This window comes from Dasypus novemcinctus, chromosome 2 (genome assembly GCF_030445035.2).
Source record: "Dasypus novemcinctus isolate mDasNov1 chromosome 2, mDasNov1.1.hap2, whole genome shotgun sequence".
NCBI lineage: Eukaryota > Metazoa > Chordata > Mammalia > Cingulata > Dasypodidae > Dasypus > Dasypus novemcinctus.
In genome coordinates this window covers 123,112,350-123,125,755 of record NC_080674.1, presented here as the reverse complement: position 1 = coordinate 123,125,755, position 13,406 = coordinate 123,112,350, and positions in this window count along the sequence as shown.

Genomic DNA, 13,406 nt, shown 5'->3' with positions numbered 1-13,406 from the left:
TCAAATTCTTTCCTTTCTTAACCCATTTTAGGTAAAATTCTCATTAAATGGTTATTGAGCTTTGACTTTGCAATCTTGAATTATTAGAAGCACATGGCATAGCTGTAGCTCAAGCATTCTTTGCCTGCTCCCTGGGTCCCTTCTTTATTGGTTCATTAGCCTTTTGCACTTATCGCAGTCTTCCCTCTCATAGTCAAAGAAGAGTAGAGATAGAAAGGATCTACTGAGATCAACTAAGCCAAAACTGATTTGTAGATAAAATATATCTAGAAATGTAAAATTAGCCAAAGCGCAATAAACTAAACTGTTCGCGACAATCAGATTTGAATCTACTCTTGAGAGCCAACCCCACTGCTCTCCTCCTTTTATCAAATAGTTGCCCATTTTCCATCTCTGTCCTGTCTTGTCCCCTGTTCTTTCCTTATCTCTTCATGGCTTTCTGTATTTCTTTTCTGTGATAAAGGTAGAAGACAAGAGTTTAGACATGAGCTAAGGCTTTTCTATACAATGTTTTACAAGGTGCTTCTTTGTATTTTATTATTCTTCTTTTAAATAAATCTCTTCAGATAACTGGGCATCCCTTTAGTAAAATAATAGGCTTTCTTAGTTTGTTTTCCCAGAATCCTAAAATTTCCTTTCAGAGTTAGTCTCTTCCCAACCCCACCTTAAGCCTCCTTGTTCCCAATCTCAATACCTGCAGCACAGCCACATGAGAAGTCTGAGAACAGTCTTTACTTCTCTCTATATCTTACTCTTCACATCCAATTAATCAACAACTACCTCATTAATATGTCATAAAATTCACTCTTTTATCTCCATCACCATTGCTGCTCCCTTACTTCTTGTTTGCATTATGAAAGCAGCTTTCTAACTGATATTCAGTCTCCAGTCCTATCCTAATCCAATCCATTCTCCACCTAAAAGCATGAGTGATCTTTCTAAAATTCAAATCTGGCTAAAGCCATGTAATTTTTTTCATGGGTCTGCTAAAGTTTATCATACTGATCTTTGGTGGGACATACAAGGCCTAGTATGAGCCAGCCATGTTCAAGCCTTAAGTCCCATATCTTACTATACCTCTCTACCACTATACCCTGCAGCTTTTTTTATTACTCCTCAGTCCTTAAAGTATGCATACACCCTATTGACATATGCTATTATTTCTGTCCAGTATGTGCTCAACATACTATTTACTACCTTTTCCCATTCATCTTGGGGGCTATTATCACCTCTTTTTGAATGTCTTCTGTGCATCTCCAGTACCCATTCTTTGTGCTCTTAGAGTGTCTTGTACACTGTGGTACCATAGTATTATCCTAACATAATGCATCCCATGCATGTATTCAAATCGTTGTCTTCTCCATTAGAAGCGTCTTAAAGGAAAGATCATGTATCCATCTTTCCATTCTGCATGTATAGCATTTGGCTTGTATATGGTAAGCAATCAATAGAAAGTGGCTGAATTATTGAATAAGTGAGTATATCAATGAAGGCCTTGGTCTGTGTTAATCTATCATTTAATATATTTTTCAACATTTTCTTTGTGTTAAACTAACTTCTTAAAGCTGCTAGTCTACAACCCACTTACCCCATACCATACTTCCACCACTACACATGTACATATAATCAGAGGGAAAACAAATTAGTAAGACCAAACTGTGACAACTTGCCTGGAGCTTTCCTTTCCCTAGTTGATATCACAGGCTTTACTTCTTATCATGGCAGTGGTTCCAAGTAGCCTAGTTATTCTACCATTATATTTACCTGTCCTATTTCCCATCCTCATACTGTTCATATTTAGTCTCTTCAAGATAATAGCATAATGAATTAATCTATGCCAACAAGAACGGAGCACCTGTCCAAATAGATTTTAACTTAAAACAGAAGCTATGACATGCCCCAACCCCACTTCATATCTAATTTAAAAGGAAGAAAATAAGTGGGAATGGAATGATAAGCACAATTAGATATTGTCTTTGAGGGGTCCCTGGGCAGAGTATTGCTATAGTTACAGCAGATGTAAAGGCCAATGATATTAAAATATCTCTAGTTTTACAAGATAAAAGTTATAGAAATCATATCGCCAGAGAGTGAAAAATTTGGAGCTGGTAATTTGTTTACAAAGGAGTTCTAAGTTTCATTAGAACGATAGAATGTTATCTAGAAAGGTTCATTTTCCTCATATTTCAGGTACCAAATGTATGTATACCAGTGATCCTTTCAAAATTGCTTTGTATAAACTCATAAACTATTAATCTAAAACAAAAGGAAAATATTTTTAAAACGGCAAAAATTCTTTAAGAATTCCAGCTGTCTCATTTCTGCCTAAAGTACTTTTACAATGTGCTAATGTGACCCTACTAAAAATATATAATAAACAACTGAAGCTAGAAATAAACTGCTTTCTTCTGATAACTACTTATTTTGAAGAGGCTGTGTTGCCAGTGAAGTTGTTGCCTTGACATCTCAATACATCTTTTTTAAAAAGCAACCTCACAGGCAATATAACCGTTCTCAAGGCAAGTGCTGTTGAATAACTGGCTTAAAAGATTCCAGTTTAAGTGGTACTTGCTTAAACTTTTATGGACTGGAACTATCATTACTATTAGAAGCAGTTGTGTGAGTCTAGCAGTTGATTTCCTTTGCCTGGGCATTCACACATGATCTCTGTAGGCTAAGGAATCCACACTTCCTACTTTGAGAGCAAACTATTCTTCAACACAGTTCTAGGCACTGAAACTATTATAACTGTCTGTGAAAAAAAGATTACAAGCTGTGGGACTATAGGTTTGTTGACTGCACATGAATAATTAGGAAGAACAATAGAAATCTTGATTATAATATAATTTTGTCAGGGAGCAAGCAAAATTTCTTAAGTTCAGGTGGGAAGGAACAGAGACCAAAGAATCTATCACCATTGGAAATTCAGTAACCATCTTTAGATTCACTTTCTAGGAATTTACTTCACAATCTCCACCATTTTGTGAATGTATTAAGTTTAAATATCTCACTATTAGTGACAGCTAATGAATCATTAAAATGCCACCCATTTAAGAACTTCTCTATAGAGTAGTTGTTGAAGGCAAATGGAGTTCTATGAGCAAGTAATTCAGCCAGTCACAAAACTAAAGAACAGAGCAATGTATTTTTACATGATTAAAAGTTTTACTTTTAAAAAATCAAATTAAAAGCTAACTTAGTCAAACCATTCTTGTTCCATAATATTTTTATGGGCACAGCTAAAGCTGACCTTTAAAATCATGTTACTATTAAGATCAAATATGGCATTCTACTGAAATTGATGGTCATGGTTTTAATACAATGTGAAATGGAATATGTAATCTACCTAAATTTGCCCTTTATCAAAAGTAATACAGCATGTGGACACTGATCAGATCTGTAGGCAAGACATATCCTGTTATATTCTAATGAAATATTTCATACGTGTAATCATTTTAAATAATGGACACAGGTATTAAGAATTCACTCTTACATTCTCTGAGTAATCAATTTTATTGTTCTTGATATAATCAATGGCATCTATTTTATATAATATAGAGAGAATAATTTTATGATTTGATTAATTATTAAACTTTTCCTGTTCTAATTGTTTGTGTGATTTTTTAAAAATTTTGGCTAATGGGAGATAGGTTTAGTACCTGCATTTTAAAAACATAATAGCATGTCTTTGAATTCTTAAATGCAGTTGCTCTAGTACATAAATGGTTTTTAAAAGACCATTGACAAATATCAATCGGCATGTGAGGTTAGCAAAGAATTCTCACAAATATAATACTTTCTAAATTACAAAGCATATTTAACCTAGTTATAGTAGCTGGGAATTATTTCTGGCAAATATTATTGAATACTAATTGCTGTTTAATGATTCCTCCTAAACACAGAAATACACAGAGTACATATACATACTTGATTTTCTGTGAATATAAAAATTTAGCGATTATCTTTAGAATCAGAGCTCAAAATAAAACTGAAAATTAGCAAATGACAGTGAGTGGGCAATAGAACAATAAAAGCATTCCAACAAACAGTAACATCAGTCTGGGAATCTAGTCCTTGCTTTGATATTGATCTTGGGCAACCAAACTTTTTAATTTTTGAGGATTATTTATAAACAAATACAATATTATCTCTGTCTTTCTAGTTTGCAAGATAGGCATGGAAGTATGAGCATGACTGTTTTGCATCAAAACCTTTAAAAGTGATAATCAGGAATATATTCGAATGGTTGTTCATTGATTAAATGTTGGGAAAATCATAACCATAAATTGGATGTAAAAGAAAAACTGAAATATAGTACCCCCAAGTCTGAATAAATGCCATTTTAAAACTTAATGGCACTGTAAAGGCAAAGTACATTTATGAAACATTTTATTAATCTGTCAGAGAATTCTAAAACTGTGTTTCTTAAAATTTGGGTACAGGCAAAAAAGGTAGGGTGTCCCCTTTGAGAAGGGACTTTTAATCCTCCTTTCCAAACACTACATGTAATTTCAAAGGGTTTATGGATATTATGACACTCATCTTAGGATCTCGTGGTCACCAGATTAAGAAACACTATTTTACAGAAAGCTATAGTCTCACATACATTTAATGTATTGGTTTGTTTGTTTTAGGTTACAGTTTTGCATTTCTTTGTGTAAAATTAAGTGGACCATTTGATTATCTCTGACACATGCATAAGCCTAAATAACCCTAACTCTTATCAAGCTGCAAATCATTACCATAAGCCCAGAGAGTGCTTACATGCCCCTCTCAAATGAACCTCTACCACACTCCCCAACACTCCCAATAGAGGTAACCACAGTTCTGATTCTCCTATTACTGTTTTAGTTTGCTAAAAGCTACTAAAAGCAATATACTAGAAATGGGTTGGCTTTTACAATAGGGATATGAGGTTAAAACTTACAGTTATGAGGCAATGAGAGTGTCTACATCAAGGCATCATCAGGAGAACCTTATCCCCAAGCTGTATCTGTGGGCGATCAGGCACATGGTGATGTCTACTTGTATCTCTCCTCTACTCTCGACCTCATTGCTTCAGCTTCTGGTTAAGTGGCTTCCTTTCGTCTTCTGTGTTTCCTTGATTTCAGCTTCTGTCTCCTGGGGACTTCCACATTAGCTCCTAGATTCCTTTCTGTCTCTGCAGGTCTTGTCTGTACCTGCAGCTTTTTATACGTAGAATTATAAAGGACTCAATAAAAAGATTAAGACCCAGAAAGCAGATGTGGCTCAACCAGTAGGGCACCTGCCTACCACGTGGGAGATCCCATGTTTGGCTTCTGTGCCTCCTAAAAGAAGGTGAGCAGACGCCACTCCCACTGCAATGAGCCAGATGTTGCACTTGCTGCAATAAGCAGATGCCACAAACCAGCAGACGCCACAGCCTTTGGGATTGCATATGGCTCTGGCTGTTGGACACTCACCTCTCATGTGGGAAGTCCTGGGTTGAGTTCCCGGTGCCTTCTGGAGAAGGCAAGCAAGCAATGAGCAGACAGATGAGAGAACCATCCAGGGAAGGGGGAGGATAAATAAAGTAAATAAATCTTAAAAAATAAAAGATTAAGACCTACCTTGGGTCACTCACACCATCTAACGAAAGGCCCTTAACTGAAATAATTTAATCAAAATTTCCCACCTACAATGGTTAATATCCACAGGAATGGATTCGTTATGTGGTCACCTCTTATATTTTTTTAATGTAACATTAAAAAAAAAAATAAAGAGAGAGAGAAAAAAATAAACTAAAAGTAAGTTTCTAGGGCAGGAAGAGAGAAGTAGAGATGAAATGTGGGGTCATTTTCGGGACTTGGAGTTGTCCTAAATGATATTGCAGGGACAGATGCTAGACATTATATATCCTGCCATAACCCACTGAATGTACTGGCAGAGAGTGTAAACTACAATGTAAACTATAATCAATGCGGTGCAGCAGTGCTCCAGAATGTACTCATCAAATGCAATGAATGTCCCACAAGGATGAAAAAGGTTGTTGATGTGGGAGGAGTGAGGGTGTAGGGTGGGGGGTATGTGGCAACCTCTTATATTTTTTAATGTAACATTTTGTGTGATTTTTGTATCTTAAAAAAAAAGACAATTTAATTTTAAAAATTTAAATTTAAATTAAAAAAAAAAAAAGAATAGGATTTTCTGGGACCACAAAAGACTCAAATTGCCATAATCACCATTGATTTGTTTTCTCTATACAAGAATTTCACATAAATGGCACCATATACAATTTGTCCTCTTATGTACAGCTTCCTTCCCTAAGCATGATTTTGAGATTCAGTCATATTTTTCTCTGCAGTGACACATTTTATTGCTGAGGGGTGTTTGGTTGTCTGGATATACTTCAGTTTATCTGTTCACCCGTTGATGGACCCCTGGGTTGTTTCCAGTTGTTGGCTATTTTGAAAAAAGCTGCTATGAACTTACTTGTAGAAATTGTTTTGTAGATATATGGTTTCATCTCACTTGGAAAGATACTTAAGAGTAGAATTAGTGGGTGATAGTGTCGACCTATATTGAGTTTTATACAATACTGCCAGATTGTTTTTGCAAAGTGACTGTATCATTTCACACTCCCACCAACAACATATCTTGAGCCTTTCCTTGCCTAGTTTTCATGTAGTGGCATCTGGAGGTGGATCAAGTCTAAGACAAATGCCAAGCAAAATTCTGGGATTGCTTATTGTTGGGATTTCTGAATATAATTTGAAATAACCAATGGCTTAAGTCTATATTCTTACCCAAAACAGTTTACTACCTCTTGACTATACCTCTGAGAAAAGACATGAGATCACATTTTTTTTAATTCGACAATTTAATTTGACCTTTTTACAGTTTAATTCACAAAATTATTCTTCCCTCACCTGAGATCTTTATTGCTACTGCCCTTTCCCATATTTTTCTGTAAGAAAGATTATTTTAGTGATACAAAAGGTGAAATTGACAAAAGGCTCTATTTCACATAAAGAAATAAATAACTCATTCTCACTTAATTAAAATAAAAGCCTTACCATATGTCCTGCCCCATCGTGTGAATAAAAACTCATATTCAAAAAATTTTATTATGAATGGTGAAAGAAAGAAACAACATACTTTGCAAATAAGCATTGCCTTGGAACTGTTTTATTTACTTATATTGGAGGTGGGGGGAGCATAAAGTTTTTGCTCTTGGTGATCAGCTACTCCTAAAAAAGTGACCACTTAACAAATTCCAGAAAACTAATTCTACTGATTTAAATATTCAGAGATATATTTGAAGCTAAATTCTAATTCAATTTCAGTTGATGGAAAGGGAAAAGGAATGCACATGCTGCTATTGTATTGTAATCCAATCTAATAAATGTAACTTGGACTGCATTTTTCATTCTCTGTCAGCCATCTTTTTAAATAATTTGACACACTTGCTAAAATTATCAAGTTACCAAAATAACAGCCTTATACATTTAGAATTCATTCATTCATTCATTCATTCATTCATCAAATTTGTTAGAGCAACTAATCTATGCCAGACACTGAGCTAGGCAATGAGGTTTTTAAAAAAAATGACATAGCATCTGCACTCCTAGAGTTCATATAATTCAGAAAGGGACACACAATAAACAAATAAATTAAAAAAAAGTCATTTTACAAGTGCTCTGAAGGATATAATCAGAAGCTGTGGATGAAAGGGGAAAAAAAAGAAAGAAAATAGTTGGGCAATTTCAGATAAATTGGACAGAGAAGTTCCCTTCTCTGGATAACTGAAGAAAAAAAAATAAAAGATGTGTAAGCAACACCTCAAGGATGAGAAAGAGCTGAACATGAGGGCACTCTGAGGAAACAGATTATTGGATTGTCTACAAATTTACTTTGAATAAATGTTTCAGGGGTTTGCTTTGGAAACCCTCAAGTTTTCAGAGTGCAGATAGGGGACAGAAAGTTTTTCATTTAAATCTCTAGGCCTTTCTCCCAGTCTCAAACACCAATATTACCTGTGTCAGATACACTGAGCTGGTTTGGCAGGGGATAAAGTAGGTCCCTTCCATCTACCTTAAGTCAGAGAGGCTTAAAATAGTTTCTAGTTCAAAAATTAGGTATTTGAATATCATTCTATCAGACTTTTGCTCAACAACCCAAATTTTTCCCAAAGATACTATTCAAATATGCTCTTAAGTGGCTTATGCAGTGAAAAAACAGAAAGATTAAGGAAAAAAAAATAAGCAGATGATAAATCCCATTTCATCTCTTTCAAAGAACTATGTAAATCACAATGTAGTGCCACTTATCTGATTTAGGAATGCAAAGAGAGGGCCTCACTTAAAAGTAATAAACTTAATAACAACCCACAGTAATCTATTTTTAGGCTTTATCCATTACCTGGCTTTCATATTTTACAGAGAAATAAACTGAAGAATAATTCTCTTTCCATTTTATTTGTTTATCTCAGAAAAATGAATTTTTATGTGTTGGAATACCTGCCTGGACATACATAAATATTGGTCATATTATCATATTGTTATAAAATTCAAGATGGCAAGATATTGAAAATGAGGATCAGATACAGAGATTTGAAAGCATCATAAATATACATGCACATTCTAATTTATTTATTATAGCCAAGTTCTACAAAGTTAGTTTTCCCCTTAATTGCTTTAGATTTAGATACATTTATCTTACTCCTGAGTCAATCCTAATTCAGGTTTGTTTTTTTAATCATGACACGTTCACTATAATTATAAAGTTTATATGTCAGTAACTTTTAACCCTCAAATTGACATTAGAAATTCATACTGTATTTTACAATACATATAATTAAGTTATTATTTTGTAATACTTTCAGAGTAGGAAAGAGAAAAAAAAACATGTAAGTGTATCAGACTAACCAATTTTTCCACTATAGACAAAATTTATTTTTTCTAGTCATTTGACCATTTTAAAGAGTTTAATGGTTGTAAAAACATTTAAATTTGAATTCCCAGTTCAGAAGATAGTTCTTACTTCAGGGTATATAATGAGACATTTCTGAGGCCTTCAAGAGTTAAGAGTGTCTTGGATAACATAATGCCTGGCAGATATATGCCTTTGTGTCTGGAAAGCTTGGAAGGTATACTGTGTAGATGAAGAGAGCCAAATAAGAAGGGAAGCTTCCTTTAAAAGATAAATTATTTTTAAAATAGAAAACTTTTCTTACAGGAAACTTTCTAAAAGTGTCAGAAAAACAGCAATAAACAGCTCTCAGACCAGCATCTGTCTATGGCCCCCACTGTTAACACTGGGTAGCGGAAAATAAAATGCATGTTATTTTAGGTTGGTAGCTGCAATCCACAAAACCTCAGAATTAGGAAGTAACTTGAAAAGACAAACAAACAAAATGCAGGGGTCATTAAGCTAGTTGCTGTCTTTGGAGCCCTGAAGTCATCAAAGAAAGAGAAATAATTTTATAGCACTAAGGGATATAACCCATAAGACGATAGGATGAAGACAGTGCAAGCTTTTCCAGAATAGTTAAGGTGAACGGATTTAACATTTTTTAGTGAATTACTAATTTCATGCCTTCTCTCTCATTTTTCTTTCACTTACACACATACACACACAAAGTCTGTCACATACATATAACTGCAGACCACTGTACACCATGGACAAGTGCTGATATTTGAACTGTTTGTTACTGCTTAATAATGAGTTAAGGAGCTTACATTGTAAATAAGAAAGCATTTCATTGCTTTCCTCATCAAAAAAAGTTTTGCTATGAAAAAAATTTCATTTGAACTGAACAGAATGCTTAGAGGCATTGTTGACTTACATTCTGGCAAGAGCTTCTTACAATGTCAAGAACTGGAGATAAACAGTTCTTGGGCCAAACACTTTGAGTAACACTGCTGTAGACACTTTTCTGAGGAGAAACTTTCTAAGAACCTAAAAATCACTCATCTTTTAAGGGAAGCTGGGACCAGGCTTTCACCTTCCCTCCTTTATTAGATCCCCTCACCCACACACAGTCACAAGCACACAAACTGCTGCACACAGACACATACACAGCCACATCCAAAGAAGCCTCAAGAGATAAGAGACTGCTAACTCTATTGAGTCATTTACAGCAGGACTTCACAGGGTATTAGACACTGTGGATGGAATTGTCAGATGAAGTTTTAAGTTGCATCCTCCAGCATGAGGAGGGCCAGAGATCAACAGTAAAGTGCAGCACTGATGGCAACAGCCGTGGGCTCCTGCTGTGTCTTCCCAGAGCAGAATTCAGCAGCATTCTCTAGAAACCATATGTAGAAATCAGGGCACAGGAAGAGATTCCAAGCTAAAGAGCACACAGCGGATAGGCTGAGATTGTCCCCTGGAACCATGGTGAAGCCATATGTGATGCGTATTTTGGAGGAAACCAGAAACCCATTCAGAAGAAAAGTGGAACTTTTCCTCACTATATAGAAGACAGAAGGAAGGGGTTTGTAAGCAACCACAGATATCAGGTACTTGGGCTGGCAGAGGGTTGAAAGAAGTGGTGAGTGGCACTATGCAGATGGGAAATGCAAGAGGAGGACAAAGGCTCAACTGTGGCAGTAAAACCTTTATCTTATAACCGGGATTTTTCAACAATATGTCCAAATAATCTCTCATTGTTAGGAGGAGATATGTGTTTAGTTTAGGACCAAAATTAGGGGAAGCAATTTTGACCCCTCTGTTTCATATTTCAGACAGAATTGACTATTGCTTGATGATTTCTCCAGTTTACATTGCACATATTCCTAGATAATTTTCTCTCTTCTCTAGGCTTCCCTTCAAAGATTTGATTGTATTTACTATCAAAGAATCACAGAAGAGAACCAAGATAGCAGTTGAGTTTGCTTTAATTAATCAACTTCATAAAGTTATTTCAACTTCATTACTAACAGTAGCCTCAAGGAATGAGATGAGTATGATTTGGTAGAGGGAAAGTAAGGACATTCATCCAAAATAGGATTTTGTCGTACAAAACGGTATTAGCTAAGCCATCATTCAGCTCAATTATGTCGAAGTCCCAATTGTCGTATTACAGACATTAATTTGTTATGCATTTTTTAAAGAAAGGAAATGAAAAATTGTATTTTTCTTCTCATTTCACTCGCCTCCCTTCTATTTCCTTTCTCCTACAATAAAAGAGAAAGGAATGTATTCAATATGCCCTTAACTGATTAGGCCTTGGTTAGTTCATCCATATTACCCTTAATATTCTCCCACTTTATGAAAGACCTGACAAAAATTACCCTGACAATTACCCTGACGAGAAGGACAGCTTCTGATGGAGCTCCAAGGGAGGAAATATTTCTCATAAATGGCCTCACTCTGGCCTCAAACTCATCCCATTATCTCTGAAGGATGAGGCAACTAATTATACAAAAGGCTGTTGCCAGAATTTCCAACATGCTATAAACCCTTTAAATATAGGGACTGAAAAATCAAATAATAAATGATTTCTCTACCTCACATATGGCCTGTGATCATGTTGCTGAATATTTCAAAACTATAGTGCAGGGAAAACCACACTACAGCGTAGCATATGGATTCTCCAAGGTAAATGGAGGTAAGGATTCTGCAGATACAAATGACCAGATAAATAGTACTCTGTTTGCTGGGGTGTTTCAGGTCGGTGGTGAGAGGTAAAGTGAACTGGATGTTGTGATTGGGGGATATCGTAGAATGGCGTCATGTCTGCAGGGTCAGGCAAGGGTATGGTTTGCCCTCACATCTTACCATCACTTCTCATCTTTGATTGATTTGTACACTAAGGCTCAATAAATGAGGATCAAGGTACATCTCCTTCCCACATAACAACTCAGTTTTATACATTTGTCATTCACTATGTTTTTTCCTTTTCTGAGTTGATATAAAATTCACCATACTCACTCTAAAAGCACTGTTAAATTCCTGACTTTCCTAAACAAACAAATTTAAAAAGTCATGAATTATGAAACCACAAGTTATTGAAAAGCAAAAAACTAGTGACAAAAGTGTTTGTTGTATTCAGGATGACTTGTTTGTTGTTAGCTTTTGTTTTATTTTTGTTTTTTGGGATTTTTTTAAATATAGCATTTTCTATAGTAGGATTATTGCTATAGAACAATAAATAGGAACTAGAAATATAACAATAAAATAATAATTGTTTTCCCCCAAAAAGGCCAATGTTTTTCCATGAAAACAATGATAAAAACATATTTTAGGAAACTGGAATAGTATTTTAAATATATTCCAAAACAATAAGATGAGTCAAAATAATTAGCAGTTCAGTTGAATCGACATTTTTGAAAACAGCTAATGTTTCTTACTAGTTTTCATCTTGATCAGTTTAAATATTTCCTCTTACTCTCTGTGGCCGTGCTGTTGCCTGTACCATCAGAGAGTCAGGGCCGTAGAATACCAGACCAGAGCTGCTATGACTTTAGCTGAGACTGACAGAGCTGTGCCTTGTATTTGGACCTCATCAAATCCCAGAGTAAAAGGATCCTTGTGGGTATTAAATCCAATTCCTCATCTTGTGCTACATTCATCTTTATAATATCAGGGCCTCCAGTAGTATGGAACTGTTTTTGAATGCCTTTAGTAACAGGTAACTCACTAGCTTACAAGGCCAACTTGCTTTAGTCTGTCATCACTCAAGTTGTTCCTAATAGACAGGAAGTAGAATCAGAATATCCTTTTGCTCCTTTTCCAGAGTTTTTCAGATTCTCCAGGATTGCTTATTAACTCTCTGTGGGTGTGGGAGAGTGATCTCTCCCGCCTCCGCTCACTTGAACTATGTGCTTTATTACTGGCAAACATCCTGTGTTCCTAGTTATTAAAATTCAGATTGGTGGAAGAGAAAAGCCCTAGGAGGTCACTTTGTTTCTGATCATAAGGTAAGCATTTGTTTATAAAATTTAATTAGACTTATTTTAACCCACCTTGGAAGGTTGAAAAAGACACTCCTCAGTAGGCAGCAGTCCTAGAAATAAAAACCATCTGAATAACTGGATTATAGATATCCTGGGTCTTATTTTTTTCTTTTATAAGAGCCTATCAGTTTGATTTTTTGTTCAGTACTGCTACTTAAAATACCATCTAGAAAGGTAATCCCCAGAACGGTGCTTTTATTGTTTGAAGCTCAGGAAAACAACAATATAATCTTTCAGCCTGTGTGTGCAGGAAAAGTGAGGTCATCTTCTTGGGCTTGAAGGTCAATTTCTCTTTATGGTAAATCCCTGTCTTTAAATGGAGAAAAAAGACATGGAAAAGAAGCCGAGGCTATGACCCACAAGGACAACCTCTGCAGTTAACCAGTGAACCCAGTTCTGGCTTAAATTCAGTAGACAGACCACTTTTTGCTTCATTTCTAAAAGATTTTCAAACACAAAGAAAAGCTAGGGAGAAAGGTAACA